This window comes from Dermacentor silvarum, chromosome 1, assembly GCF_013339745.2.
Source record: "Dermacentor silvarum isolate Dsil-2018 chromosome 1, BIME_Dsil_1.4, whole genome shotgun sequence".
NCBI lineage: Eukaryota > Metazoa > Arthropoda > Arachnida > Ixodida > Ixodidae > Dermacentor > Dermacentor silvarum.
In genome coordinates, this window is record NC_051154.1 from 433,993,586 (window position 1) to 433,998,740 (window position 5,155).

A 5,155-nucleotide genomic window follows, 5' to 3' on the forward strand; every position below is an offset into this window, starting at 1 on the left:
ATCAAAGGTCCAAAGAGGAGAAGAACTCTGCTCCTTGCAAGCAATCGAGAGCGTCGTCGATTCTGGGCAGCGTATAAACATCTTTTCGTGTGATCTTGTTAAGGCGCCTATAATCAACGCAAAATCTAATGCTACCATCCTTTTTCTTTACCACCACAACTGGGGAAGCCGAAGGGCTGTGCCCAGCTAGCACAAAAGCGATAGAAAACTGCTTCCATACCGATTCGCCAAGACTAAATGAACGTCTGAAAGACGCACTAAAAAATCCGTGCAGTCCGTTTAGAAGGCGATAAACGGTCGTATATCGTTGCTAATGTCCGGCGGATATGACTATTGCAAGAAGTTCTAGAATCCTGCTTAAAGTAGTTTCGAAAAATCCTGTCTTGAAATGGGATTTTGTAAGACCATTAGAAGCATTTAAAAATACAGATTGAATCCTGCTACAATCAGGATTTTGACATCCGTTTTTTTTCACCCTCCCCTCTAGCGCCCCCCTCGTCTCCCTTTCCTTCCCTCTCCCCATGCCCCTGCGGCGTTTCGCCGGCCGGCGGCATGCAGGTTTGCGCTTGTGCAATACACGAAACACATACAGCAATAACATTTTTTATTGCAAAAAGTAAACACGACTAGACAAGCTAGCAATCAACATTAAATATGAGTGCCTCCGGGTAACGTCCATTACAGGTATCGACCTTGATAAACCTGGTTTCGAACAGGCTGCTGGGCTGTAGCTCCTTAATTCAGCAGGTCTTCTTACTGCAAAAACATTAGGCATGTGTAAAACGTATATTAATTGAAGCACACTTTTCTTAGTGAACGTATAGTTTTTCAATGCATTGGCAATAAGCACTGCAATATATCTTGGCAATGGGCAGCACTACAATATATTGGTCCAAGCACACAGTTTTCGAGCATTCCACCTTTATTAACATGGTTCTAACATTAACCGATCACAAGTGAAATTCCCTTCTGTTGCCTTGAAGACATACTTTACATCTAACTGAAGGTGTTGCATGTACAATCGCCAACCAGTGTAAGTGTCGGCTATTTTGCTAGCTTTCAGGAGGCTGTTGTCTTGACTAGTTGGCGACTGGTAGATGACAGCAGCCTCCTAAACACGTGCGAAGTAGGTGCCAATTAGCATTCAAAGAAAGGAATAGATAATGCATTTCTGATAATGTTGTACGAGAAAAGAGGTAAGTGTGGCTCTGCAAAGGCACAGCTTCAGTGTGACAGCATTGTTACACCACCGCAATTTTATTTGCCACAGATGACATAGCCAACTCAGAAATGGCGCAGGCTTGAGCATATACCTAAACACCAGTTTATCAAACACATCGCATACTTCAAATTGAGCAAATATATTGCGATTCCTTAAAAAATAAAAGACAGCAGACGAGTGCAACCTTAAGTAACAGCGACTATTTGCAGAACGGCTGCTTCAAGCATATACAGTAAGAACTTCAGTTGCTGTAATTAAACCATTAAAATGTTGCACGCCTATGACTTGCCTGTTTGAAAACCTCCACACAATAACATTGCCAAGCACTTGTAAAGAATTTTTTTTACAAAAACAGTGAGTCATCCACACACAAGGTGGGAACATAAGCCGTAATTTTCCACCCAGTTTCACTAACTTTGACCTTGGTGACATAATTATAGTTACGCAATGGGTTAAAGGTTAAGCTCGTGCAGTTTATATATCAATTATGATCTAGAGTGCTTTCATGTGCAATTTATTGCTTACACCGAAATGAGCCCACAAACTAAAACCCACACATGGCGCGCGGCGACGATTTCATCGCCGTTGCACTTTATACGGATTATCACGGCGACGACGACGGCGGCAAAAATGCGCTTGGAGTGCCCATATAATTTCTATCGCAATAAAAGAAAAAGAACCGCGGCGTAAATTTCTCTCTCTTAAATGGCATGGTCGCCGTTACGTCGTCGCGCCGTAACACGCGTGTTCGAGTCGATGTCTCAACGCTGCGGTTGCGACGCAGAGGAGCTACGACGGAGGCCCAGTCCCGCCAACGAAACTGCTCACAACCGGCCAACGCTCGCTTCAACGGCAGGAAAAGAAAGGGAGAGGGTTAAGCTGGCGCCGGGCCGGCGGCGGGCGCGCACGGAGACAGTCGAAGGTGGGGGAGCTACGAGGGAGTTGAGAGGGAGAGTGAGGGGAGCCACCGAAGCGACGGGGTCACCTCTGCTCAGCCAAATCCGCTTCCCTGACGCCCTCCTCCCTCACCTTTGACGTGTCCGCGCGCGCCCGGCGCCGCCGTGCTGGCGCCGCCCGCTCCCTACAGCATCGTTTTCTGCGAGCGCGTTGCTCGACGTGGGCAGTCTCGTGGCCCCTACTCGCCATCTGCTTGCGCGCCGTGATATCTAACGACTCCATTCGTACGTCGTGCTGTGGTGCACGAATACTTCAGAAATAAGTCTTTCCTTTAATTAGAACAAACTTTCGGGCTCCTTCGAGTTCGAATTATAGAGATACGACTGTATATGTATCACGCTGAAAATTTAATTCGTACGACTTTAATATGAAATAACAGTTACCTGGGTTCTTGGAGTTCAGGAGTTTCGTGGTGGCCCTTTGGGCGGCGGCGTTTTCGTCTGCCCATTTGGCACCTGTAGAGGGTACATGATCGGTGTCTTCACCCTCACGCGCCTTCTCTCTTGCACGTAGGTATGTGCCTGCATAGTAAGTTACAAAAAAACTCTTTATTGTTATGCTGATAAACTCGGAGTATCTATGTTTATAATGTAACAGCAGTGCCTATTACAACTGTATATTGGAATTTTTCTTTTTTTAACAGAATTTTGTTACTGCACAGACTTGCAAAAAGAAAACGCCAGTGCGACCTCAAAATTTATTTGTTGCATGACTGAAGCCAAAAAATGTTAGGTATCCTAAAAAAAGATGCTGTAAATAGCTACGCTGTCAGGATTATGTTACAAAAAACAAGGCAACAGTGCACTACATGCAGGGTGTTTCATTTAACTTTAGCCAAACTTTAAAAATATGCAAGTGCCACGTACCAGGACAGAACCAAGGTAATGTTGGAGATACTCAGATTATTTTTTGCATTCCGCCTAGTTAGATAATTAGTTCTAATTAATTAATTAACTTCTCAATTACTATAGTTAGATCAAAAGTGTCAATGAGAAGATTGTAAAGCAACATGAGAAACCCCTGATACCGCTTTCTGTTTCTCAATATGAGCTACATAAAGTGTTTTTACAAGTGTGAAAGGTGCCTGCCAATACACGCAAACTGCCTCGAGCGGCCAGTCGTTCGGCAGTTTTGCGTGTATTCGCGGGCACCTTTCACGCTCGGAAAAACACACGAGTGATCTCGCACAAGAGCGTTGACGGAAGAACGCTGTGGCTACGCGAAGATCGTAGCACGTCTAATCATTCTGCGCCAAACGGGAATGTCATCGTCTTCCTAACGATCAATGGTCAACGAAACGTCGCAGAGGTAATTTTAGACAGCTTTGGCAAACCTGAATACGCATACAATAAAAGAAACGTACGCAGACGTAAACATGCCTCTTAAACAATATTAGAGATTGCAGTTAAAATCAAGGCGCTTTCATTGAAAAACTTCATTACCGCCTAAAACTTCCACCTAAAACTCCCGCCTGAAAACCGTAAATAATTAAACACGACAGGTGTCAAAGTGGCCGTGACTACTTACGTGAGCAAAGAAGATGTGGAAGGCAGTCTGGCGCTCCGCAGTTCATGAACGAATACGCGTCAGGAACTTAACGGCTGGTCCTGACAAAAATAACGGTCAATGTAACGGCGGGTTCAAAAGTTACGCAAACTGGAGGGAAGCTGCGCGGAGAGCGCAGTCCGCTTGGCTGCTCAGACTGCGTCGGCGCAAGCGATGACGCCGATGAGCCGTCGCGCCACTCCTCGCTTTGTCAGGTAGCCGCTATGACACGTCACGGCGCTGCATCCTCTTGCGACACACGCTGCTGCAATGCAGAAAAATACTCAGTGTGGCTTCGTACTCGGTACCTGAAGCACAGAAATGCTAGCTAATTTAACTAAGAAAATAAAAAATTCGGCTGCTACCATAATACTAGCGCCACCTTACAAAGATAATTTGAAATAACAAAAGTCGAACTTTTTAATGCCTCATTCTTGGCACTTTGCGGTAGGTAGGTAGGTTCCTAACTCGCTTTATAATACAAACAAGTGATGTGCAACCTATAATGGAATCGAACTTCTGCCGTGGGTCACAGCAGCCGGTTCTCTAGCAACTAGACTACGGTGTCTTTTTCTTCCTTTCGGTCAAAGAAAAACAGGTTAACCAAACAGACAAAACGAAAACTGCGACAAACAATATCAAAACGTTTTACAGTTTGAACCGTCAGTCCAACTTGGCTGACATTGTCATTTAACATTCTCTGAGCGTTGTCAAGGGATCTACCCTCGACAGCCACTCAGGAACACAGCAATCATGCGTTCTAAATTTTCCTTCACAGAAAAATGGCAATATTCGCCAGGAGGGACAGATCGCGTTGAAGTGTATCGAGGACTGTTCAACAATGTCCTCGCGTCGATGACAAAATCAACGTCGAAAGTGGTGCTTAGTTTCCGGAGAAGTTCAGAAACTGGGACAAGCGGAATTCGGTGACTTGTAACCCATCATAGCCATCCTTGAAATTCCACACATTTACGTGGACAAAGACTTGCCTGATTTTCTGCAGATGATGATGCATAGTCCGAAGAACCTCCATTTTCGATGCCCGCGCTCATAGGAGGGTCGTTTTGTGGAACAAAATATTATCTAGAAATATCTTGCGTGTGTGCTTCTGCATTTTCTCCTTTCAAGGCAAGGTCACTTTCGTGAAAACTGTCCTCGGATTGAGCATCCTCATGTGGCGAGGATACTTCACTAGAAGCATGGTTACTACTTTCATTAACCTACCATGATACTTATTGGACGGTACTCGTGGCAACAGGACTGGCAGATATCGGTTCGTCATTAACTCTACGCCTCTTCTGACGGTCTGAAAGGTCAGCGTAACTTTTCTTCTTTATTGTGGACTTCATTATGAGCATAAAGAGCAAGCAGCTGCCCCTTCAGTGCTCACTCACCACAATGCAAACACCCGCGCCAGGGTTGATTGCACTC

The 5,155-nt window shown here is 45.2% G+C and overlaps 1 long non-coding RNA gene across 1 annotated transcript; it reads right to left on the minus strand.

Annotated features, from left to right (window-relative positions):
- Positions 1-523: 523 nt before the first annotated feature.
- LOC125942805 (uncharacterized) lies at positions 524-3,826 on the minus strand. Its single transcript, XR_007465371.1, has 3 exons — positions 3,707-3,826; positions 2,563-2,700; positions 524-756 (listed from the first exon to the last, which is right to left on the minus strand). It is a non-coding gene; the product is annotated as an uncharacterized LOC125942805 (long non-coding RNA).
- Between the last annotated feature and the right edge of the window lie 1,329 nt (positions 3,827-5,155).